The sequence below is a fragment of the Pseudophryne corroboree genome, chromosome 10, assembly GCF_028390025.1.
Source record: "Pseudophryne corroboree isolate aPseCor3 chromosome 10, aPseCor3.hap2, whole genome shotgun sequence".
Classification (NCBI taxonomy): domain Eukaryota; kingdom Metazoa; phylum Chordata; class Amphibia; order Anura; family Myobatrachidae; genus Pseudophryne; species Pseudophryne corroboree.
The window spans coordinates 169,845,849-169,873,616 of record NC_086453.1 but is presented as its reverse complement, the minus strand read 5'-3'; the positions used below and the strand labels follow the sequence as shown (position 1 = coordinate 169,873,616).

The following is a 27,768-nucleotide window of genomic DNA, read 5'->3' as shown; positions in this document are numbered from 1 at the left end:
TTGTGGTACCTCTGTGTTTAATTTACAATCAGCAATAAATTTCGCAGGGTCAACACTGGAGGGCAAGCATGCCCTCAGCACTGTCCGCCAATCTTTGTTGGTGGGTTCTGTGGAGTTTCCCAGTTCTTTAATAAATCTCTGACATGAAACTAGATCTTCCCTAGGATCAGGGAATTCAGACATGATTGATCTCAATTCTGTCCGGGACCAGGGACGGCGCATTGCACTGTCCTTGACGGGAATGATTCCCTGAGCGTCAGTCTTCCCATTGGGGACTGTGATCACCCTGACAGGACTAAATTCAATTACATCACCTTGTGTTGGTCTTACAATATGGGGTACATTTGTTTGTGTGTGATATATAACACCGTACGTACCTGTGGACACGACCTCACCTGACCCTCCGTTAGGGGGTTTGATTACTGCCTTTACCGATTTGGTCGCGTCCACCTGGATGTCTTGTAGGATGGCTTCTGGAAGAGGTACCGACATCGTGCTGGGCTCACTTTCTTTCTTGTAGTCCTGAGGGAAGTTTAACATGGGGTGCGACTTGCACAGGTTAACATTTGTAATTTTTACACTTTCATTTTCATAAACATTATTACATTTGTTACTTTCATTCTTAATACAGTTACTAAGTGCATTTTTATCGTACCCCATTGCGCCATTCTCTGCAACCATAATCCTCTCCATTGCCATGTCTCTTTTCCCAAGATGAGAGTCAGATATGTAAGTTAAGTTTCTTTGCATTTCACTTTCCTTTTGCCATAACTTTAAACAATCATTTTGTCTAATCCTCTGCTTGGCAGATTTTATTAGACCTATCCTTTTTCGTGGATTCTGCAATACCTCAGGGTTCAGACTGTCTACCCGGGGAGACTGCTCCCGATCATCCTCTGTCATACGTTCCCATTCTTTGAATACCTGTGTGTGTGATCCTTCACACATTAACCGTGCGGACCCTTTGGGCCAGCAACTACCAACGTGAACCCTTGTTGGACGTCCCTTCTTTGAACAACTGGCCCCCATCGTTTGTAGATATTGCTGTCTTAGCTAATTCTTACAAACAGACCAAAATTTGCCCGCGGTAAGGCGACGGTGAAAGTTCAACTAGTGCCTTCACTCACTCTGCGCCCCAATTGGCCTATCCAATCCGTGGGATCTTTTGTAACCTCTATTTACTGGGGCGCGTGGGAGTATGCGATCCCTCCCCAGTAAGTATTGGTTGTTGGAGATTTCCTTAGTGAACAGCGAAACTCCCTTAAAAATAACAAACTCCTACACAAATCACGTTAGAATGTACAAATAGCGTTTATGATCCCACAGTAAATTGTTGATGGGTATCAAGGTAACAAACTAATGCACACAATTACGTGCAGTACTGTCGCACTGCGTATAAGTAACTATTACTTATCCGCCTTACGACCAGCGGAATCGGTTGTTTAGGCTGCGAAACCTTCAGCCGGAGCTTTTACCTTGACTATATGGGTGCTACGCCAAACCCCCCCGGGGCTGCGCTTAAATACCTCGCAGTCCTTTTGTCTGCGGAAACTACTTGCTCCTTTACCTTATACAATGTTAACGCGGGAAAGCCAGTCCCACGCCACCAAGTGTCCACTCATCTGATGTGATCTCCGACGGGATCCCGATTTGTGGGTTCACAAAAATAATACCTTAAGTTCCACACTCACTCCTATAAACTCATACACACCCCTGAGCTTTCTGTACAGAAATTCCTTTCATACAGGTAGGAGTCCAATCCCTGGGTTTGCAGTAGAAAAAGGTTTTCTTTTAACTATTACTTTTTGGAAAAACTGAACAATCGTGTGCTATTATCAGGTGGCTATACTATACCGCCCACCCTAAACAAGGTTATTGTGTGATTCAAGTCTCAATGGGCGTATCCGTACGCTCCGTTGCGTAAAACACGCCACGTGCGTATGCCTTTGCGTCACGTACGTGCTTTCGCACGTTGTCCGAGACACATGCACAAATTGCAGATATACCCACAGCGACACAATATACACGCTTCTATCAATGTAAACAATATTCAACAGAAATCGCTTACCGTACACCACACAGTATTTGCTATGCTGTGTGCGTGTCCTTATTTTAATCTCAACTAAATAGCACCAGATTTCTTCAGCACGTGTCTAATAATCAATTCTAATGGCAACAAGAAAGTGAGCTGCAACCATGTAGATGTGTGCGTGCATGTGTTTGTATGCAAAAACAGAAATAAACAGTTTTAAAAGACACTAACGTATTGTTCTTACCTCCGGTTCCGGATTCCACCCCAGCACTCCTACAACGTAGCGTAACAGACGCTCATCTAGTCAGCACCACTGTATCCCTCACCACCAATACGGATACGAAGGGATACTGCGTTCCCGCCCTTTGCTGACAGATAAAGTCTGATTTACAGTAGTGAGGATATGTGGAGGACGGACGAGCCCTCAATTGATAAAGCCTAATATTTTATCCTATATAACACACTATAAAGAGGTTAAGAGACACAGTACGCAATTAGCGCACAGGTACCGTAAGGGTACGCCCTTAGCGTAGCGGACGCTGTATCGGGAGCGAGCCGCTCGAGCGACACAAACGCTCGCGAGAATACGCTGTTGGTATCGGGCACACTATAGGTGAGCGACTACCGTAATGCTACGCTATCAGCGTAGCAGACGCTCGAGACCACGAGGAGATCACGAGCGGCGCAGACGCTCACAAGATAACAATCAGTAGACCTTGAATGTAACACACAGAAAAGATATTCTTATACTGTAGACTTTGTACTGAAACACTGTAGCGATATAACGCTGCTTAACCTTGTTACACTAAAGCTGTTTGAGCGATAGAGACGCTCCTATTACCCTCTGCAATATAATGAACACACAATACCGGTCTAAGGGTCTAACGCCTTTTAAGGAAATGAATGAACGTTCAATTGCAAAAGAATAATACAATACAAGTTATACACTACCAAGATAACATAAAATACCTAACCAAATCACTACACATAAAATACAATAAAGATACAATTACATTTAAAGGGGGAAGGAGAGAGAGAATGGCTTATAACATTAAATAAGAGACAATATGGTTGCAGAGAAACTTACGCACAAAGGGAAACAATCGCATGCGCCTTCTGGATGTCCAGCTCCCGATTATCAGCACTGAGAACCGTTGAAGAGAGTAGAGAGCTGGCCCAGATCGGCTTGTCCTTTTATACACTACACACAATACAGTACAATGGTCCCTATATTCTTATTGTTCATTGGACACAGGAATTCATCTTCGCATTATAACAAAAGGTCATAGGTTGGTTCATACAGGTGGGCTGTGACTATTTCAAACTGCTCAGGTGGGAGGGAAACTGGGTTTCCCGCCGCATGGGTAATAAAGTGCAAATACAGTAAATGTTCATAAACTTCTTATGTCCATAACTATTCGCACGAGCGATTAATCCGCTTCAAACCAACACCGGAATATTGCTAATTAAATACTCTTCCGATGGATACTAAACACCACTGTATAACCCCTGTCTGACCCTTCGTATCAAACAAAGAGGGATCTCTTTGTCTATGAACATGCTACATTAACTAAACTTTCAGATTCTATCAAAGGGACCATAATCTACAAAATACATTATATGGTCAAAATATGTTACGATTGAGTCGCTCGCTAGACGTATACAAACTCTACCGTAAATGTGCATACCGTGCGCCCGCGGGTGCACGCAACAGCGAGTATGCGCACGCACGGGAGAGCTCATGCACGCGCAGCGGGGACACGCATGAGCTGCAAATATGGCAATGTGTAGCGTGATATTTTTCTGACTTTGTCAAAAACGATTTTCCTTATTAATTTATTTTCTTTCATTATCTATACTTTATAATACTCACATTTTATTTATTTATTTTTTATTTATCATATATGTATATATAAAATATCTATAATGTCATTCACAGCACACAGTACAGGGAGAAATGATTCTTAAATGAATGCTGAAGTATATATATATATATACAAAAACAGATAAATACATACAGGTTGAGTATCCCATATCCAAATATTCCGAAATACGGAATATTCCGAAATACGGACTTTTTTGAGTGAGAGTGAGATAGTGAAACCTCTGTTTTTTGATGGCTCAATGTACACAAACTTTGTTTAATACACACAGTTATTAAAAATATTGTATGAAATGACCTTCAGGCTGTGTGTATAAGGTGTATATGACACACAAATGAATTGTGTGAATGTAGACACACTTTGTTTAATGCACAAAGTTACAAAAAAATATTGGCTAAAATGACCTTCAGGCTGTGTGTATAAGGTGTATATGTAACATAAATGCATTCTGTGCTTAGATTTAGGTCCCATCACCATGGTATCTCATTATAGTATGCAATTATTCCAAAATACGGAAAAATCCGATATCCAAAATACTTCTGGTCCCAAGCATTTTGGATAAGGGATACTCAACCTGTATATATCTGTTTACATATTTATTTAATTTCTTATTAAAAATAGGAGTAGATATAGTTTGACATTGAATATTGCACCATGTTATGCATCCAACCATACACCCTATCGATGCCATTAAGGGGTGAAACACCCAACCAACAAAATGACATCAGTGAGCATGATTATCTGCATTCCATTAGTGCAAAAAAGGAACAATGTTAAAATTCTCATTAAGACCATTAGGGCTCAGTGTTTTCAATTTATGGATCTTAATGGTCTTAATGAGAATTTGTAATATGTAATATGTAAACAGATATATATGTATATATCTGTTTTTGTATATATATACTTCAGCATTCATTTAAGAATCGTTTCTCCCTGTACTGTGTGCTGTGAATGACATTATAGATATTTTATATATACATATATGATAAATAAAAAATAAATAAATAAAATGTGAGTATTATAAAGTATAGATAATGAAAGAAAATAAATTAATAAGGAAAATCGTTTTTGATAAAGTATAAAAACCTGTGACTAAAAAAATTATGACCGTATTAATTGAGATCAGTATAATGGTATATTTATATATCTGATTTTATACAGTAATGAAACCGAGGATAGATCAATGAACTGACAGACGCAAACTTAAATATCTTTATGTCTTATAATGAATGGTGAAAACAGCACTCGAAATTGATTACTGGTATGTGTGTATAACCACAAATAGCTGGAGATTTCCTGATAAAAATTGAGAACAGCTTATTTAGTTAATTAATGATTAAGATATATAATGCTGTCTGACAGGCTATGGATTACCCTCTGGTCTTATATAAAAATGTGAATTGTTATTAAATTGATTGATTTTAATGATGTTTACTGAATCTATGAAGAAATAAGTTTATTAGAATGTAAAAATGTTAAGTCTTTTAATGAATTGATTGTGAGGGATGTGCTATAAATGTTGCACGGGAACTCTGTTTGGCTACACGCCCCCTGACGAAGTCTATTACGACGAAACCGGTCGGGACATTTACACCAAGTACTGAATGAGCAGCCGCATGCTCTATGACCGAGTGCGTGGATGTAAGCACAGCCAGATGCAAACCATTTGAAGTTCCCCGTCTGAATCACTGCTGGGCACGATCCGGAAACGTTTCCAGTGGGGTTTTGGAGGAGGGAGCCGGTATTTACTTACCTCGATGTATGTGAGCTTTTATCTTTTTATTAGTAAAGATTTCAAACTTTGCTTATTTGTGCGCCTTCCTTTCTTCTGCTTTTTTCACATGTACTGAGCCGGTGGATCGGCTTTTCAGGAATTGGCAGCACGTACATCGATAAAAAGAAAAGAACTGATCATTTGAATTTGGACTGAGAGCAATATCACATGCGCAGTTAACAACTGTGGTAAATATATATATACACACACACACACACACACACACACACACACAGTGTGCGTGTATATATATATATATATATATATATATTTATTTATATTATTTATGAAGCCATTACAATTAATTTTTTATTAAGTTGGTGGCACAGTGGAGATTGGTGGGGCAGTGGGTGAAAAAAAACTTCATAGGTGGGGCAGCGGGTGAAAATTAATTGGTTGGGCGTGCGGCTGCCGTCAGCGGCTCAGCTAGAATGGAGTCATTGCCGGGGAGGAGGAGTGATGGTTACATCATGAACATCGCTCATCGTGGCTTCGTACACACATGCCGTGATGAGCAATGTCACATTGAACATGCTGCGCCTCCGACCGCCTACCTGCAATCAACGAGTGCAGGCACGAGCATCGTTGATTGCTAGGACCATACACACTAGACCAGTGGTTGTCAAACTCGGACCTCAGGACCCCACACAGTGCATGTTTTGCAGGTAACCCAGCAGGTGCACAAGTGTATTAATTAATCACTGACACATTTTAAAAAGTCCACAGGTGGAGTTAATTATGTCACTTGTGATTCTGTGAGGAGACGTGCAAAACATGCACCGTGTGGGGTCCTGAGGACCGAGTTTGAGAACCTGTGCACTAGACGATGTGAATGATATATCGTCACAATCGTCTGTATCGGCCATAACAATCGTCTAGTGTGTATGGCCCTTAAGTCCTGACAAGTTGCTGAACTGTACAAATGGAGCCACGCTAGGCATGGCTCAGTCTGTGACTAGGCGCGGCCGCCTAGGCGTACGGAGATGCTGTGAGCGTCTCCGTCTGGACGGGCACATACGCCCCATTCACTTTAATGGAGAGCGTCTCTGTCCGGGCGGGCGATGCTTACAATGGGAAGCTGCTCTGTATACTCCCGGCGTGACTAGGCGGATGGATCGCCTAGTCACGCCGGGAGTGCACCCCTGCGACTAGGGGGGTAAGATAAGCACCGCTCCATCTGTAGCTGACAATTAAGGTTTATGTAGCTGTGTTTCCCTGGATGTACTGGCTGCTCTTGAATGTAATCATTAAAGGTGCAATTATCATGGCATTTAAGCAGCTTACTGTCTCTAAATTAACTCTACTTGCTGGACACACTATGAAATGCAATGTAAGCGGCAACATAAAAAAATCTCTGTCTCTGTTAGGCGCACTTTCCCTCTCTTTCTATTGCTGAGTAAGCTGGTGATGCATACTGTAGATAGTGTAGCAGCGTTACCGACCTGTAATTAGCCACTGTGAGCTGACCGATCATCCCTCTGTCTACAGCTATAGCAAAACAATACTTCTGCTCCTACCACCGGCTGTCACTCACTCAGATGCTGTGGCTGTCGCTCAGGCACCTTGAGGGCAGAGAGGGTTGGGGCTGACCTGTAACTCAAGTACTCACTTCCAGTGCTGCCCCTCCGGCTCTAACCTACTTCAGGGAGCCACGTCTCTCTGTCCTGCCTCCCTGGTTAGGAATCACAACAGCAGTACCGGCCTAATTTCACAGCGCCTCCTGTCAGTAAAGCTCCCTAAGATGGCTGCCAGCCAACTCCCAACTGTTACCACCAGCAGTTAACTGCCACCACACAAGCTGACTCTCTCCCTGAAATCCATATGCCTCTTGCTGACTGGTCAGTTTCCTAGTGGCAGGAGCAGCACTCAGGACACACATAATCCTTTTCTGCTGTATGTAGTGTCTAGCCATGGCTGCATTCAGCAGGGAAAGGGCACAAAAGTCTCACTAGAGTTAGTGGTACCCTCAATGTGGTGCAAGAGGTGGGGCTGGTATGGGCTGATAAACAGGCTGTAATGACTGTGGGAGACCCATAGGGGAGCAAGGATGGGGTTGCAATATGGTCAGCAATTTTAGCCAGCATGTTAGAAAGAGAGGCCCATGGAGGCTTTTCTGCTGGAGCTGGGGGAGCTGATGGGCCCAGGGGCACAAAACAAGCAGTGCACTGACCATCCTGTAATAAATCCTGAGGTAAAACCTCTGTGTTACAGGTCCTACAGAATACAAGAGTAGGTTCTCCAGTCTGTTTAGCTGCCTTACCTTTGTTATGAGTTTCTTCTGCAATGTGTACACACACAAAATGGTAATGTGTAACTGAGAATAGTACACAGTACAGTAATGTGTAACTGAGAATAGTATGCGACCATGAGCCTACATAAATACAATATGTAATATGTGGCAGAGCAAACCCTGTACATACCAGTATTCAAGGGACCCCGTAACAATAAAGGTACAGGGTAAGTAATATAATGTACAGAGAAATAAGTACAGACACAGTACTAGCATAAGCCACAATGCAGAAATACAACTTAACTGCAGTGGGCACTGATATCAAGTACTTAGCTATTAGAAGAGAGCTGGTAGGAAGCAGCGCTGCACATACTGTAACCTGACTCCGAGGAGAGGCATACAGGAAGAACAAACCCAGCGTTTATGGAGACCTGCAGAGCTCTTGTAGTGGCTGCCCAACATCTCTGTGAGGAAGGAGCGAGGAGCAGCCGAGGGTGGGAAGTACTCAGCAGAATGGCACCCTGGACTGGGGAAGGGGCTGCTGGGGAAGCGCTGACCTCAGCTTGCTGACATCCACCACCGGTGGAGTAATAATGATCCCTAGCACCAGTAACATAAAGCCCTGGTGGTCTAGTGGAGCCCAAGATCATTCAATGGTCTGGGACCATGTCAGCACCAACTGTCCGTCTCCCTGGACCAGCTGTATAGGACTGATGCGCTCGCTGAACACGCCTTACCTTTTCCCCCATGAATCCGGGTGCAGCCCGAGGTGCCCCTGTGTGTCTCTACTAGTGGAAGGTGCCAGAGTCCCACCAAAATCACCTAATTGTGGCTGGTATTGCGGCGTCGGTGGGGGTGATGGACTGCCTAGCGCTGCTTGCCCATTCAAAAGTAAAGCGTAAAAAAAGTAAAAACAGTAAAAAAAAAGTAAAAACATTAAAATGTAAAAGCTTGGGCTGCATCATGTAGCCCCACTGTTCACTAATGACCAGCTCCTGCTAGCACCAAACAAAAACGGTAGAGCCTGAGCCATGGGCGGTGTATGAGAGGAAAGGGACACAGTGCATCCTGGGAGGCTCAAAAGCTTTGCTGTTTGGTGACTGATTCTGGTCTCCACCAAGCATACCCCAAGGTTAACCCTGTGGAGACCATGGAACCAGAAGAAAAAAGTCTAATTACAGCTCTGGCGACAAGCAAATGGCTCTGTGAAAAGTGCAAGGGACAACCGTATTGGGTAACTCTTCCCAGCTAAAAGAAACCGTTCAAACATGGCCTGGCTCCCGGGGCACAGTAAAGCATTTTTATTAATTTGAACAATATTTAAATTGCGCTTTTCTCCAGCAAGTCGCTTTACAAGCATCAAAAACATAGCATTGAGGTTTAGTATTACAGCAACGGTATTATAGCACACAGGTTTAACAATTAAAGCAATATTCATGAGCATGCAACCTATTAATTCCTGTGGAACTACTGACATCCAGCGACATGAAGCACAAAGTGGTGAATATCGACTCAACTAAAATATCTGCCTCTATATCTGTATGTAGATGGTCAGTGTCCTGTAAAAGGAAAATTACAAATACTATAATTTTCATATGTAAGGCGTAGTGATGAGCACCGTAAATTTTTCGGGTTTTGTGTTTTGGTTTTGGGTTCGGTTCCGCGGCCGTGTTTTGGGTTCGAACGCGTTTTGGCAAAACCTCACCGATTTTTTTTTGTCGGATTCGGGTGTGTTTTGGATTCGGGTGTTTTTTTTTCAAAAAACCCTAAAAAACAGCTTAAATCATAGAATTTGGGGGTCATTTTGATCCCAAAGTATTATTAACCTCAATAACCATAATTTCCACTCATGTTCAGTCTATTCTGAACACCTCACACCTCACAATATTATTTTTAGTCCTAAAATTTGCACCAAGGTCGCTGGATGGCTAAGCTAAGCGACCCAAGTGGCCGACACAAACACCTGGCCCATCTAGGAGTGGCACTGCAGTGTCACGCAGGATGGCCCTTCCAAAAAACACTCCCCAAACAGCACATGACGCAAAGAAAAAAAGAGGCGCAATGAGGTAGCTGTGTGAGTAAGCTAAGCGACCCTAGTGGCCGACACAAACACCTGGCCCATCTAGGAGTGGCACTGCAGTGTCAAGCAGGATGGCCCTTCCAAAAAACACCCCCCAAACAGCACATGACGCAAAGAAAAATGAAAGAAAAAAGAGGTGCAAGATGGAATTGTCCTTGGGCCCTCCCACCCACCCTTATGTTGTATAAACAGGACATGCACACTTTAACCAACCCATCATTTCAGTGACAGGGTCTGCCACACGACTGTGACTGAAATGACGGGTTGGTTTGGACCCCCACCAAAAAAGAAGCAATTAATCTCTCCTTGCACAAACTGGCTCTACAGAGGCAAGATGTCCACCTCATTATCATCCTCCGATATATCACCATGTACATCCTCCTCCTCACAGATTATCAATTCGTCCCCACTGGAATCCACCATCTCAGCTCCCTGTGTACTAATTTGTGGAGGCAATTGCTGCTGGTCAATGTCTCCACGGAGGAATTGATTATAATTCATTTTAATGAACATCATCTTCTCCACATTTTCTGGATGTAACCTCGTACGCCGATTGCAGACAAGGTGAGCGGCGGCACTAAACACTCTTTCGGAGTACACACTTGTGGGAGGGCAACTTAGGTAGAATAAAGCCAGTTTGTGCAAGGGCCTCCAAATTGCCTCTTTTTCCTGCCAGTATAAGTACGGACTGTCTGACGTGCCTACTTGGATGCGGTCACTCATATAATCCTCCACCATTCTTTCAATGGGGAGAGAATCATATGCAGTGACAGTAGACGACATGTCCGTAATCGTTGTCAGGTCCTTCAGTCCGGACCAGATGTCAGCATCAGCAGTCGCTCCAGACTGCCCTGCATCACCGCCAGCGGGTGGGCTCGGAATTCTGAGCCTTTTCCTCGCACCCCCAGTTGCGGGAGAATGTGAAGGAGGAGATGTTGACAGGTCGCATTCCGCTTGACTTGACAATTTTGTCACCAGCAGTTCTTTGAACCCCAGCAGACTTGTGTCTGCCGGAAAGAGAGATCCAAGGTAGGTTTTAAATCTAGGATCGAGCACGGTGGCCAAAATGTAGTGCTCTGATTTCAACAGATTGACCACCCGTGAATCCTTGTTAAGCGAATTAAGGGCTCCATCCACAAGTCCCACATGCCTAGCGGAATCGCTCTGTGTTAGCTCCTCCTTCAATGTCTCCAGCTTTTTCTGCAAAAGCCTGATGAGGGGAATGACCTGACTCAGGCTGGCAGTGCCTGAACTGACTTCACGTGTGGCAAGTTCAAAAGGTTGCAGAACCTTGCACAACGTTGAAATCATTCTCCACTGCGCTTGAGACAGGTGCATTCCACCTCCTATATCGTGCTCAGGCTTGAATGGCCTTTTGCTGCTCCTCCAACCTCTGAAGCATATAGAGGGTTGAATTCCACCTCGTTACCACTTCTTGCTTCAGATGGCAGGGCAGGTTCAGGCGTTTTTGGTGGTGCTCCAGTCTTCTGTACGTGGTGCCTGTACGCCGAAAGTGTCCCGCAATTCTTCTGGCCACCGACAGCATCTCTTGCACGCCCCTCTCGTTTTTTAAATAATTCTGCACCACCAAATTCAAGGTATGTGCAAAACATGGGACGTGCTGGAATTTGCCCATATTTAATGCACACACAATATTGCTGGCGTTGTCCGATGCCACAAATCCACAGGAGAGTCCAATTGGGGTAAGCCATTCTGCGATGATCTTCCTCAGTTGCCGTAAGAGGTTTTTAGCTGTGTGCGTATTCTGGAAAGCGGTGATACAAAGCGTAGCCTGCCTAGGAAAGAGTTGGCGTTTGCGAGATGCTGCTACTGGTGCCGCCGCTGCTGTTCTTGCGGCTGGAGTCCATACATCTACCCAGTGGGCTGTCACAGTCATATAGTCCTGAGCCTTCCCTGCTCCACTTGTCCACATGTCCGTGGTTAAGTGGACATTGGGTACAACTGCATTTTTTAGGACACTGGTGAGTCTTTTTCTGAGGTCTGTGTACATTTTCGGTATCGCCTGCCTAGAGAAATGGAACCTAGATGGTATTTGGTACCGGGGACACAGTACCTCCAACAAGTCTCTAGTTGCCTCTGCAGTAATGATGGATACCGGAACCACGTTTCTCACCGCCCAGGATGCCAAGGCCTCAGTTATCCGCTTTGCAGCAGGATGACTGCTGTGATATTTCATCTTCCTCGCAAAGGACTGTTGGACAGTCAATTGCTTGGTGGAAGTAGTAAAAGTGGGCTTACAAGTACGACTTCTCCTCTGGGATGACCATCGACTCCCAGCAGCAACAGCAGCAGCGCCAGCAGCAGTAGGCGTTACACGCAAGGATGCATCGGAGGAATCCCAGGCAGGAGAGGACTCGTCATAATTGCCAGTGACATGGCCTGCAGGACTATTGACATTCCTGGGGAAGGAGGAAATTGACACTGAGGGAGTTGGTGGGGTGGTTTGCGTGAGCTTGGTTACAAGAGGAAGGGATTTACTGGTCAGTGGACTGCTTCCGCTGTCACCCAAAGTTTTTGAACTTGTCACTGACTTATGATGAATGCGCTGCAGGTGACGTATAAGGGAGGATGTTCCGAGGTGGTTAACGTCCTTACCCCTACTTATTACAGCTTGACAAAGGCAACACACGGCTTGACAAATGTTGTCCGCATTTCTGTTGAAATACTTCCACACCGAAGAGCTGATTTTTTTGGTATTTTCACCAGGCATGTCAATGGCCCTATTCCTCCCACGGACAACAGGTGTCTCCCCGGGTGCCTGACTTAAACAAACCACCTCACCATCAGAATCCTCCTGGTCAATTTCCTCCCCAGCGCCAGCAACACCCATATCCTTCTCATCCTGGTGTACTTCAACACTGACATCTTCAATCTGACTATCAGGAACTGGACTGCGGGTGCTCCTTCCAGCACTTGCAGGGGGCGTGCAAATGGTGGAAGGCGCATGCTCTTCACGTCCAGTGTTGGGAAGGTCAGGCATCGCAACCGACACAATTGGACTCTCCTTGTGGATTTGTGATTTCGAAGAACGCACAGTTCTTTGCTGTGCTGTTGCCAGCTTGAGTCTTTTCATTTTTCTAGCGAGAGGCTGAGTGCTTCCATCCTCATGTGAAGCTGAACCACTAGCCATGAACATAGGCCAGGGCCTCAGCCGTTCCTTGCCACTCCGTGTGGTAAATGGCATATTGGCAAGTTTACGCTTCTCCTCCGACAATTTTATTTTAGATTTTTGAGTCCTTTTTTTACTGATATTTGGTGTTTTGGATTTTACATGCTCTGTACTATGACATTGGGCATTGGCCTTGGCAGACGACGTTGCTGGCATTTCATCGTCTCGGCCATGACTAGTGGCAGCAGCTTCAGCACGAGGTGGAAGTCGATCTTGATCTTTCCCTATTTTTGGAACCTCAACATTTTTGTTCTCCATATTTTAATAGGCACAACTAAAAGGCACCTCAGGTAAACAATGGAGATGGATGGATACTAGTATACTTATGGATTGACGAGCGACTGCCGACACAGAGGTAGCTACAGCCGTGGACTACCGTACTGCGTCTGCTGCTAATATAGACTGGATGATAATGATATAAAAAAAATATATATATATCACTACTGCAGCCGGACAGGTATATATTATATAATGACGGACCTGCTGGACACTGTCAGCTCAGCACTGCAGACTCCTAAAGTAAGCTACTAGTATCAAGAAGATAGAAAAAAAAAAAACACACCACGGGTAGGTGGTATACAATTATGGATGGACGAGCGACTGCCGACACAGAGGTAGCTACAGCCGTGGACTACCGTACTGCGTCTGCTGCTAATATAGACTGGATGATAATGATATAAAAAATATATATATATATCACTACTGCAGCCGGACAGGTATATATTATATAATGACGGACCTGCTGGACACTGTCAGCAGAATGCGTTTATAGAATAAAAACACCACACGACGAGTGTTTAACTTTTTCAGGCAGACAATCACAATATACTGGTGGTCAGTGGTCACTGGTCAGTCACACTGGTACTGGCACTCTGGCAGCAAAAGTGTGCACTGTTAAAATATGTACTCCTGCTATAACTGCTCCCCAGTCTCCCCCACAATTAAGCTGTGTGAGCAGTGAGCACTCAGCACAGTCAGATATACAGTATTACATAGATGATGCAGCACACTGAGGGCACACTGAGGCTGAGCACAGATATGGTATGTGACTGTGTCACACTGTGTATCGTTTTTTTTCAGGCAGAGAACGGATTAATTAAACTGGTGGTCACCGGTCACACTATCAGCAAGTAGTAGTGGTCACTGGTCAGTCACACTGGCACTGGCACTCTGGCAGCAAAAGTGTGCACTGTTAAAATATGTACTCCTGCTATAACTGCTCCCCAGTCTCCCCCACAATTAAGCTGTGTGAGCAGTGAGCACTCAGCACAGTCAGATATACAGTATTACATAGATGATGCAGCACACTGAGGGCACACTGAGGCTGAGCACAGATATGGTATGTGACTGTGTCACACTGTGTATCGTTTTTTTTCAGGCAGAGAACGGATTAAACTGGTGGTCACTGGTCACACTATCAGCAAGTAGTACTCCGTCCTAATATGCTCCCCAAAATTAGTAAATCAAGTGTCACTCTCTACTCTCTCTCTAGTCTACAGTCTAAACGGAGAGGACGCCAGCCACGTCCTCTCCCTATCAATCTCAATGCACGTGTGAAAATGGCGGCGACGCGCGGCTCCTTATATAGAATCCGAGTCTCGCGATAAAATACGAGCCTCGCGAGAATCCGACAGCGGGATGATGACGTTCGGGCGCGCTCGGGTTAGCCGAGCAAGGCGGGAAGATCCGAGTCTGCCTCGGACCCGTGTAAAAAGGCTGAAGTTCGGGGGGGTTCGGTTTCCGAGAAACCGAACCCGCTCATCTCTAGTAAGGCGCAGAGTTTTAGTCTTATCTCTACAGCATACTGCATTTGTTAAAAATCAGAGGACAGTGAAAAAAAATATCCATTTCAACCCCGCATTACACATTCCTAATGTGAAATGCTGTAATGTGAAATACATTGGTAATGATACCAATGATAAACGCCTAGCCTCAGCAATGTAAGAAGTTCACAATAAAATTATAGGTTGCTGTCTCATGTCTCCACCCACAGAATAGCTGTGTATGTGAAGGGTTAACTCTTCTGTGCTTTGTAAATATTACTTTTTATATGATCAATTTCCTTATAATAGTTACAGTGTAAAAGTGAATATTTCTACTTCCCTAATGAAGGGTTAAAACATGCTATATGAACTGTTATGTGTTTGCATAGATACGTACTACCCTGTGCCGGGTACCTTTGTCTGCTCATACAGATACCAGGCTTGTATGAGCCTGGTATTCAAGGGCAGTTCCATACCAGATCAAACCTGTTATTTCTACTTCTGTGTGTTACCAAATATCCTGTGTTACAGACTTTGATAAATGTTTTGAGAAACTTGTAGAAAACCCATATTTGGACATCCGCCTTATATATTCTGCCTGGTAACTGCTAACGAGCCAATAAGAGTGTAACAACATGTCAGTTACACCCATATACGTTGTCTTTTATACTTTTGTTAACCTCATAATAAACCAGTGTGAATCTTTACTGCTTGTGTTGTGCATGTGACTTGTGGCTAAAGGTTTACACTCACGGACGTCTGAGAGGCCATCACATCGAGGGTTAAAGAATAGAGGGGCAATCCTTTCAAGTGGGGGCTCCGTCCGCGATTCAGTTGGTCGTCCCCGGATGGTAAGATAGAGAATTTATTGTCTGTCTTTGCCATACGGGATTGCGGTCATACACTGAAGCTGAATCCGTGTCAGTGTTCTGGGAACACGTGACCAAACATCTTTAATGTCTGGGACTTAAAGATACGTCTGAGAAGGGACCGGGGGTCCAAGCGCAACTCTCCAAAGACGTTAGTATCTGGGATACTTAAAATAGACCTGGGAGTCTATACATAACGAGACGTTAGTATCTGGGATACTTAAAATAGACCTGGGAGTCTATACATAACGAGACGTTAGTATCTGGGATACTTAAAATAGACCTGGGGTCTATACATAACGTAGATTATACCTCGATTTGATTGTCTATTTATTATGTTATGGCCATAACAGATATTAGAGTATAAGTTTCATGTATTCAGCTTGACGGGTGGTAAGTATACGTCTGTTGAATACCCTTATAACTTTCTTGCTTCCTATCACAATACGCTGCATTTCCAAGTCCCTGTACGAGTGGTGAGTAAACGTACAGATTATTACTATCGATTGCTTGTTAAAGTACTATGCATATGATATTGTGATATTGTCAATAACTAATTAACTTGTTAGCTGATGCATGCATAGAAAGTTGTTGGAAATTGTGTTTTTACTATGGACTCTGGTCAGCGTAAGAAAACTGTATACCCCCCTCCCCTACCCGAAGAGACATGTAAAGCATACGTGGCCCGTAATTCTACCTCTGATTATTATTTGATTGATCCCTGGGTGGATAATTTAGCAGGGTAGACAGAGAAAGCAGGACAGGACCCATTCCTACGGGAAGGCAGTAATTACCCTTTCTATATGGAGGATTACAAATATCAGTTCCCAACAGCACAGAAGCGAAGAAGTGAGAAACTGTAAATCTTTGAAATCCCTCTCGCCTCCCCCTTGCATTCCAATGTATCCTGTGCTTGAGGACACAGATCTCTTGGCAGCAGTAACCCTTTCACACCAGATGGGATCGCCTCCAACTCCACTGCTGGAGGGTGCGTCCACTAGCTCTATCCCTAACGCACCAGTAACCCAGAGTTTAGATAATAGTAAAACACTGTCCCAAGCCCACTATTACCCTCGATGGCTGTATATCTTATTTGCGCAAAGCTTGCAAAGGACGCAGCTATACACATATGAAGGAAGTCTTTAAAACCCGTGCTCCTTTGCCTGTGTTTTTTTGCCTGTCGCTGTAGCTTGTAAACTGAAACCCTCGGAGTCTGTTACTGAGTTTTGGAAAAGGTTTAAGGACTGCTGGACAGATGACGCTGGCTTACCTTTGCTTAACTCAGAAAGCTTACTCATTTCCACCTTCATTAACAACCTTCTACCTTCTGTCATAGTTTCTGTTAAGCAAAGCGTCTCTTCCTGGACTTCTGATAGTACGATAGATTTAAAAAAAAAAAAAAAAAAAAACATCTGTATGAGAAAGAGGCTGCAGGGTGTTTTGATGTAAAGAGGCCTGCACTCACTCATAACTATCAGAACTCCAGACGCTTTGACAGACAGAACCAACCCCGCAGTCAGGGAAAGATTCACCTCTGCTGCCACTTATTATAAATGGAAGTAAAGTTCCCTTTTTTGTGGACAGCGGTGCAACAACCAGTGTTTTGTGTTCTGACCTATATGATGGTGATTTGGAAAAGACTGCTCCTTCAATGGGAGTCAATGGAATACCCACCAATGCCTGACTTAGCTCAAGTAAACCCCGCTCTTTGGTCGGAAGGTCCATATGACACTGGCCTAATCTCATGCACACCACATAAGGCCAATCTCAAACCCGACTCACAACCTGTTTATAGAAGGTCTCATACAGCAATTCTTACAACAGGGTATTCTCAGACATATTGTATCACCATACTGTACTCCTGTGAACCCTGTTGCCAAAGCTGATGGCAGTATAAGATTTGTACAGGATCTCAGAGCGATCAATCAGTTAATTGTCCCAATTGCACCAATTGTTCCAGATGTAAACTCACTCATTTCTGCAATCCCTGCAGATGCTGCGTTCTTCTCTGTAATTGATTTGAAGAATGCCTTTTTCAGCATACCTGTAGATTCACAGACACAATTACTTTTTGCCTTTTCTTTTGAGGGTAAACAACTTACCTGGTGCAGATTATTGACGCACCTGTTGTCTCCAGGCCACATTGGGGCCCTGGCAACCTCACCATGGTTCAGTCCTGCTACAGTATGCAGATGATCTGCTGCTCTGTAGTCAAACTGAGGAGGCCTGCCGAGAGGATGGTGTTTCATTACTAAACTGGCTTTGTGAATGTGGACACAAGGTGTCCAAAACAAAAATGCAATGGTGTAAAAAGCATGTTGATTACTTAGGTTTTGTGCTCACTCAGGGAGAGAGGAAAATCAGTCCACAACGCATACAGTCTGTATTGGGCCTGGTCACCCCAACTACCCAGAAGGAACTACTGTCCTTCCTGGGTATGGTAAATTACTGCAGACAGTGGATTTCTGATTGCTCTTATTATGATAACATTTTGAGACAAGCCACACTGAAGGACAAACCTAAAACTGTACAATGGTCACAAGAAATGTTAACTGCATATGAAAGTTTAAAATGTATGTTGATGAAAAGTCCGGCACTTGGCCTCCCCAATTATGTACTACCTTTCCATCTATATGCAAGGGACAATTGTAAAACCATGGCGGGGGTGCTCACACAGTTTTATGGAGGGAAGTTGCGCCCCGTGGCATTTTTTTTCCAAAGTCATGCCAGTGTCTGTGCAAGGTATGCCTGCCTGCCTCAGGGCTTTGGCAGCCTGTGCAATGGTTGCAGAAATGGCCACTACCCTCACTTTAGGCCACATCACAGTACTCCACACCACACATGATGTCCTGGCAATACTTAAAGGCTTACACACACAGCACATGTCAGCACAACGCCTTAGTGGATATGAAGTACTCCTTTTGAGTAACCCTACCCTTACCATTAAGTACACTGCTAGTTCTTCTGGCCCTGCACCCATTCTCAATGCCCTTTTAGGCTTGAAAGGTCCCGAGGATGAACCACCCGACCTACATGACTGTGCTGCTTCCATTGAAGCTGAAACTTCTCCCAGACTTGACATGTCTCCCGTTCCCATACCAGGCGCAGACATAGTTTTTGTTGACGGCTCCTGTAGTAGGCCCAATGACAATACATACCAGGCTGGCTATGCCATTGTCACCCTCCCTGACACTGTGTTGGAAGCCCTACCAATACCTTATCAGTCCGCGCAAGCTGCAGAACTCATTGCACTCACTAGAGCATGTCCCTCCCTTGACAACGTCCATCTGCTCACTCAAACTTCAAGCTGCTGCGACTAATACTGATCTCTCCGACTGGACTTACCCAATTCTGCAGAAAAATCCTAAATCAGGATTAATCTGCAAAGAGGGGAAACCCTGTATACCCCAGTCCAGTGCCCCTTTGCTCGTTGCCCATTGCCGTGGTGTCGGTCACCGTGGTGAAGCCACAACACTCCTCCTACTAACCAATGATTTTTATGTTACTAATGCCAAATCACTTGTGGACCAGTATGTTAGCAGATGCATCACTTGCCTCAGGAACAACCCTAACAACCCTAATAAAGCTAAACACCAGCATCTTGAATACCCCACCACCCCTTTTACACACTTACAAATTGATTTTACCCATATCCCTGGTACAGGTAAACAAGAATATGCCCTGGTCATTGTAGATATGTTCTCTCGCTGGCCAGAAGTATTCCTAACTAAGTCAGAGGATGCCAAGACAGTAGCAAGAATCCTAACACAGAAAATCATCCCTAGATGGGGGTGCCCCCTGCAAATAAATAGTGATAAAGGCTCAGCCTTTACAGCCAAAATCACACAGGCCTTAGTAAAAGCTCTGCAGGTGGAGTGGAAGTTTTACATCCCGTACCACCTGCAGAGTTCAGGGGTCATAGGAAGAATGAATAGGACCCTCAAAGACAAACTAAGGAAGGCCACAGGAGGTACCTTCCACAAATGGAAGCAGGTCCTTCCCATTATCCTAGCAGAAATCAGAATGACCCCACAGAAAACTCTAGGATACTCACCCTTTGAAATACTAATGGGTAGACCCTTCCCCACACCCTGGGCTAAGAAACCGTTGATGATACAGGAAGGAGATCTAGAACTTATAAGGGAAGAGTATGTCAGGGCCCTCATAACCAAACTTGATGAGATTGAACATGATGTCGCTTGTAAAAAACCCTCTGAATCCACAGGAACCAACACACCCTTTTAAGGTCGGAGACAGAGTAGTGGTGAAGATCCTCCCCCGCAGCAAGAGCCCAGGAGACTTCACCTATGGCCCAGAGGCGGAAGTCGTAGCAGTTACCCGAACAGCAGTCCTGACAGAGGAAAGTCCTACCTGGATCCATGCATCCCGAGTAAAAAGGTTCCTAGACCAGACCTAGAGAGGGAAGCAAGTGATTCCAGTGAGGTACGAACCGGGGCAGACAGCCCTGACCTCCCACCTAGCGAAGACAGAAGAACAGAAAACGATGAAGAACCTGCCCCCTATCTCTATCCTGGGGACTATCTCGATAGCCCTACTGGCCCTCATTCACCTCACAATATGTGAAGTCGACATCACACAAACAGATGGGGTCCCCACCTTGTGGTACAATTCCTCCAATACACACGTAGCCACATACATCCTTGATTATTTCATGTTCCCTAAACTTGCTGACAACAAACATTTCATACAGCAGAAAAGAAAATCAGGGATGTCTGAGACAATGTACATTTGTGTCACTGATGAATGGTGGATGGAAATATCCTATCATGGATCCAACTGTGATTACTGGGAATCTGTGGGGTGGAATACAGGAGCAGATTGGAAATATGGCCCATCATTTGCAAAAAATAGATGGAGCAAATATGGAGTACCCCTACTTTCTAGACTATCCATTCATAAGATGGATGAAGGCCCAAATTCATACAGGTTTAGACTAAACATAGTGAACCCTAGCAGAAGCGACAATGAGACTTATGTACTTGGTATATGGTGGCAAGCAGGGTACTATAGTGCAAGGCAAATGTTTTATTTGTGGGACATGTATAAAAACCCAAAATACCAGCCTAAAATTGCTCCCCAAAACAAACCTTTAAAGCCCCATATTGCCACTTCTAAAGATATGGTGGCTATTACTAACCCTACCTTTGAAGACACCCTAGCTATTGAAACTGGTTTCTCTGACATTAATTTTTGGTTGGAATGGATGAAGTATAGTGCTAACAAACACAATAAAAGCAACTGTTATGTCTGTGGCAAATCTAGGCCCCACCTAGGTACAGTGCCCCTTAATATACCCCTAGAACAGGAAAATTGTTTTTTCAGCCTTTTTAATGACACCAAAACAAATGACAGTCAGTGCGAAATGTGGAAAAGGGAATATCCCATATTGTCAAAAAATCCCAACCCATGGAGCCAATATTTTGGGTGGTTTGAAAATTGGAAACAGGCTCTTGTGCAAATAAGCATATTCATACTTGTAACTTTAATTCTTGTAGGCATTATAGTTTATTGTGTAATTCCCTGTGGAAAGAAACTTACCTCCAAAGGCATTGATAAGGCCCTGATGTACTATGATATAACCACCAGTCCTGTCACCTCCTCTGATAGTAAGGGACCCGACGATTATGTCCAATATCTCAAGAACTGGAGGAACAAGAAAGGAGCCTCACCCAAGAATCATGTTATATAACAATCATGATTCTAAGAGGGGATTGAAGGGTTAACTCTTCTGTGCTTTGTAAATATTACTTTTTATATGATCAATTTCCTTATAATAGTTACAGTGTAAAAGTGAATATTTCTACTTCCCTAATGAAGGGTTAAAACATGCTATATGAACTGTTATGTGTTTGCATAGATACGTACTACCCTGTGCCGGGTACCTTTGTCTGCTCATACAGATACCAGGCTTGTATGAGCCTGGTATTCAAGGGCAGTTCCATACCAGATCAAACCTGTTATTTCTACTTCTGTGTGTTACCAAATATCCTGTGTTACAGACTTTGATAAATGTTTTGAGAAACTTGTAGAAAACCCATATTTGGACATCCGCCTTATATATTCTGCCTGGTAACTGCTAACGAGCCAATAAGAGTGTAACAACATGTCAGTTACACCCATATACGTTGTCTTTTATACTTTTGTTAACCTCATAATAAACCAGTGTGAATCTTTACTGCTTGTGTTGTGCATGTGACTTGTGGCTAAAGGTTTACACTCACGGACGTCTGAGAGGCCATCACATCGAGGGTTAAAGAATAGAGGGGCAATCCTTTCAGTATGCATCTATAATTCTTAGGCCCAAATGTATTAAGCCTTAAAAAGTGATAAAGTAGAGAGAGTGAAAGCACCAACAAATCAGCTCATAACGATCATTTTCCAAACACATCCTGTAACATGGCAGTTAGGAAGTTGATTGGCTCGTACTTTATCACTCTCCACTTTTTTACTTTTTAAGGCTTCATACATTTGGGCCATAGGCCACTCTCTTCACCAGACCTTGTGCTTTGCAAGACTATGGAAGCTTCCAGATAAGTAAAACTGTTAGAAAATGGATTAAAGAGAAGCAATTAGATGTTCACATTACGAATGGTATTTTTAAAGCTATCCCAAAATATTGGTCCCCGAGTGAGCATAACTGCTTCCAGATGTTCTAGTATTATGGTATGTAAATAAAACGGACAAGCAAATGTTCTACATGACCTTGAGAGAGAGACTCTTGTACATTATTGTGCAAAAAGAAATCTGCAGTTTACAAGATCAATTAAAAAAGAAGCTTAATAGACTTCCCTACAAACACATTACAAGACAGACCAAACAAATACAATCTATAGGAAACGGTGCGGAAGTTATACATAATGTAAAATCTCAGTTCAGGGCCTTCACTTATTACAAACGAAGGTCAAAAGTGTCTTTAGAGAAAAAACATTCCTGTCAGAGCAAAACTTTGAGACATACATAAAAATGGCTTTAACCACTTAACTGGCAAAATGTTTTTTTCAAGAAATGTTCAGAAATGTTCATTTTTTATGATTGAATTAGGTCAAGAACATTTATTTAAAACTTATCCAAAACTATTTTATTTAAAAAAATAATGTAACATTTGTAAAATATTGTTTTTCCCAAACATCGGAACATCCTGATTATCATCATCTGAAAATTGGAAAAACAACAGGGTATCATGGCAACGGATTTCCCCGGCAGCTGCGGCCACCATGTACACACTGGGGGGGCTGAGGGGGAGTGTAATTTACATTTCCCTGGTGGCTACTCCTCGGGGCAGCCACAGTATGGGAGGTTCTGCCGTGCTGACCAATCAGCTGCGCAGCAGACACTTAGGGAGGGTGTAGGGATGCTGTGATTAGTGGCTGCTAGAAGAATACCTTCTGGCAGCTGGTAGCTGTGTGTTTCTGACTGGACACATTGTTTGAGATGATGCACAGCCTGGTGTGGTCGCAAACAATGCCACTAAGCCAGGCAAGTGGTGAAGGGAAAGCAATTGAACAATAAAATAACTTTAGTTTACACTTTACCTGCCCGTCTTTAACTATCATGTAAAGAAGAAACTTCTATCTGACACAGTTTTCGGGGAACATTTTTACCTGGACGGCTTCTGAAAATAACTATTGTATGCCACATAGTTTATTCTTTCCTTTACAGTGGCCTGGGTCAAATACAACTGTGAGGACAGGGTTGCTTGTAAATCAAGTTTACCGATGGATTAACTGATAGCCACCATGTTGTCTGCAATGATTTATTTAGGAGAGAATTCAATTAGTTGCAGTACTGCAATTACTGCTGATAGTTGATCCCTGGGGGTACAGTATTTCAATTATCTCAGATAGCCAGCACTATCAGGGATTTTGTATCGCCTGCCTGGGGGCAGAAGAAACAAGATCCACAATTAGTGCCATTTTTTGGATGCCACGATCGATAAAATACATGGATCCGGGAAGTTATCCTGTTTTTTCTGCACGATAGCGGGTACATTTTTCTGCAAAAAAATAAAAATAATTGAACTGCCCAATAAAAAAACAAAAAACAAAACACAAAACAAAACATGAAAATCCCTTTTTTTGCACTAAAATTTACCACAACCAATTGGATTCCCCCTTTAATGTGAAACTGTAAATTACCAGCAATCTAGAGACAGAGGGGCCGATTCAACTGTTTTGTACACGACCACTGGGGTTATTCAATTGCTGCTCCTGTTGGGCATGCATGCCCCGTATGCGTGCCCATTAGTACTGGGTTTAGCTGTGCAACGTGGCTAAACCCGTCTAAAGTACAGGTTAGGATGCTCAATCTCCCGTTTGAGTTCCCATACCATGGAGTTTACGCACATTTCAGCTAACACCTAAAGAGGCTGCGAACTGAAATGTGTCTGCCCGGCTGCATGTGCGCCTAAACAGAGTAACAAGTGAATTGCTCTGTTGGGCGCCATCTAATGAAGGCCAGGTAGTCTAACAATTGAATCGGCCCCAGAGCGTCTTATGGTGGTCAAACACTGAACAGTACTCACCCAAACAAAAAACACAGTCATTCAAAACTGGTTTGGTTTTGCAACATTTTTGATTTGACAGACAACCAGCCAGCAGAAATCTTTCAAATCATTGAAGTGTAAATTGACACTGTTTGTCCAACCAATTTATTTTGCAGTCACATAAGTAGGCAGATATTGTCTGTCTAGGTCTGTTGTAAAATAAAATAAAAATACAAAAAAAGGATGGGTTACCCCAATACTTATACAGCACTAGTGCGATCAGTATGGAAAGTTGGTCTGCCATGGTTCCAACCAGCTCCAGGACAGATGGCAACAGGGCTGGTTTTCCCGTGGCCACTCCCCGTCCCCCCATTGAGTATATCCAGACCTAGTGCCAATAGTATTAGGGCAGGCCTGGCCAACCTGTGACTCTCCAGCTGCTGAGAAACTACACATGACAGAATGCCCTGCCACAGTTTTAGAATTCCCTAATAGCAAAACTGTGACAGAGCATGCTGGGACTTGTAGTTTTACAACAGCTCGAGAGCCACAGGTTGGCCAGGCCCACACTAGGGCTTTTTTTCTGTACTGTATGTCCAGTAAGTACTGGATAGTAAATGTATTACACATAGATTTAAAGCACCCTGCCCATGGAGCACCACAGGCACTGTACTAGAATGGCCAGGTCACAAAACATCTGCTGAGGCACACTGGCATTTGGAGAACCACAAGTACCTTGCCACTCAGACACCTGTATTGCACAAGGGAAAAATGCTAATCAAGTACAACAACCTTTTGGACACCCAGAAATTATTCACTCTGCATTGGGAAACAAAATTATTTGCATCCATTTCATTGCAACATGGTTTGTTTTTTTCCTTTTGCTCCCAACTCTGCATCATTCCCATACTGCAGTGTTTCCCAACCTAAAGTCCCATTAACAGACCAGTATTTAAGGATAGTCATACTTGAGCACAGGTGACTTAGTTATTTTGGTTTAACCATCTGTTCTCAAGCATGGATAGCCTTAAAACCTAGACTGTTAGTGCATTGAGGATCGAGGTTGGGAAACACTGACAATACTGTCTAAAGCTGCCAAAGACACCCTTGGCTTCTTTGGAATGTACAGTACATGCTCCGCCAGATAGTTCTGCCTACTATGCAGAGGCGTCAAAATCTTTTCCTTGGAATGTCTTATCGTAAAACAATGAATGGAGGGCCACAAATTATTTTCTCACAGTTGGCCTCAAGCAATACAAATGTCTTGAGGATTACTGTTTTACTCATTTTGATGAGATGCTGTATTTATGCGAACAATGCAGTTGACTTTGCACAGGTATCTCTCAGTTGGCAGTATGGGTAGGAGAGTGTGATCACATACCTGCTATAACACTATGCTGTCTGTCTTAGGCTGTAAACCCTTGTATGTGTTTCAGCATTTATAAGCTGCCTACCTATCAACCATGCTACTACCAGGGCATGGTTACCCGTAGTAACCCCTGATGAGTGTTTGCCTATGGTGACAAGGCGACTCGGACCAGTGAGCTGGTGAGCAGCAGGAGGCGGACCGAGTTTGGATACCACTGCTCTATAGTAAAAAAAATGTTTCACTGATAAAAACGGAGATGGAACAATGGGTACGGCAGAGTCTGGCTTTTTGCCTTGGAGAGCAGAAAAGTACCAATGCACAGACCACTCACTTCTATGCAGGTCTCACACATTTAAAAAAGGGGAGGTAGAGGACTGCTGCGCCTCAGAGAGCTGCAGTAGGGATACCAACAGATGATCACTCAATCACCCTGGAACACAATGCACAAGAAAATAAGGGATCCCTTCTGCGCTCATCCAACAACAATAAACAGTAATGCAATAAATGATAGGTTCCCAATGGATAAGTCTATGACTAAATTATAGTCTCTTTTAGTTCTTATACAAAGCGGAAGTGCTGGATGTAGGGAGACTCAATGCATACCGTACTCACAAGGAGTCGTGGTATGTCCCGCATGTAGAGGTGTCTTAAGTCGCTTGGTTCTTCTTTACCTTCTCCGAGGTGGAAAGTTCTTATCCTCGTAGTTGGATGACCTTAAATGCAGAGATCTGACCCATCTGGCTCCGCTACCGGTTCGCCCTCCCTGCCGTCCCCGGCTGCTGCTGCTGCGGGCGGTGGCACTGACTGGACGGGTCGCTGTATCTCCGAACTTGTTTGCAGAGCTCTCATGCCAAGTTTGTTTTCACCGCCCACAGGAGACGACAGAGGAGGAGCCTGAGGCGAAGCAAAGGTTTCCTGAGCCTTCCTGGCCGCCGTAGCGGCATCTGATTGGGCTGTGCCGGCTTCCGTAATGCTCTCCGCTGTGATGGAGATATGTCCGTGTGAAACGTACGGAGGGTGAGTGCTGAGGGCGCAGCGTGGCTGTTGTGCCACGCTGCGCCCTCAGCACTCACCCTCAGTACGTTTCACACGGACATATCTCCATCACAGCGGAGAGCATTACGGAAGCCGGCACAGCCCAATCAGATGCCGCTATGGCGGCCAGGAAGGCTCAGGAAACCTTTGCTTCGCCTCAGGCTCCTCCTCTGTCGTCTCCTGTGGGCGGTGAAAACAAACTTGGCATGAGAGCTCTGCAAACAAGTTCGGAGATACAGCGACCCGTCCAGTCAGTGCCACCGCCCGCAGCAGCAGCAGCCGGGGACGGCAGGGAGGGCGAACCGGTAGCGGAGCCAGATGGGTCAGATCTCTGCATTTAAGGTCATCCAACTACGAGGATAAGAACTTTCCACCTCGGAGAAGGTAAAGAAGAACCAAGCGACTTAAGACACCTCTACATGCGGGACATACCACGACTCCTTGTGAGTACGGTATGCATTGAGTCTCCCTACATCCAGCACTTCCGCTTTGTATAAGAACTAAAAGAGACTATAATTTAGTCATAGACTTATCCATTGGGAACCTATCATTTATTGCATTACTGTTTATTGTTGTTGGATGAGCGCAGAAGGGATCCCTTATTTTCTTGTGCATTAGGTCTCACACATTATTTATTGCCATTCTGGGGCTATTTACTAAGCCTTGGAGAGAGATAAAATTGACAGATAAACTAGCATCCAACCAGCTCCTAACTGTCATGCCACAGGCTGTGTGTGAAAAATTACAGTTAGGAGCTGACTGGCTGTTACTGTATCTCTGTCTACTTTATCTCTCTGTTTCCTAATGGCACCAGTGTTTACTTCTATGTTTCAATTACATCTTTATCTTACTATCCATCTTTGTCTTGCTGCATTCCAAACTTTACTGCTGATAGTGTCTGTGCCATACACGGTATGTACGCAAGATAAAACTGACGGATAAGAATGGGGAAATTGCAAACTTTTGTTTTATTTTTGACACCCTTAGATGTTATAAAAAGGATCAGGGTAGATTATCATAATATAAAAGTGATCTGTTGT

General features: G+C 44.0%; 1 protein-coding gene across 10 annotated transcripts in view; it reads right to left on the bottom strand.

Moving 5' to 3' along the window:
• KAZN (kazrin, periplakin interacting protein) overlaps positions 1–27,768 on the bottom strand; it is an 847,756-nt gene that overhangs the window by 208,197 nt on the left and 611,791 nt on the right. The gene's annotated exons all lie outside the window — the stretch shown is intronic.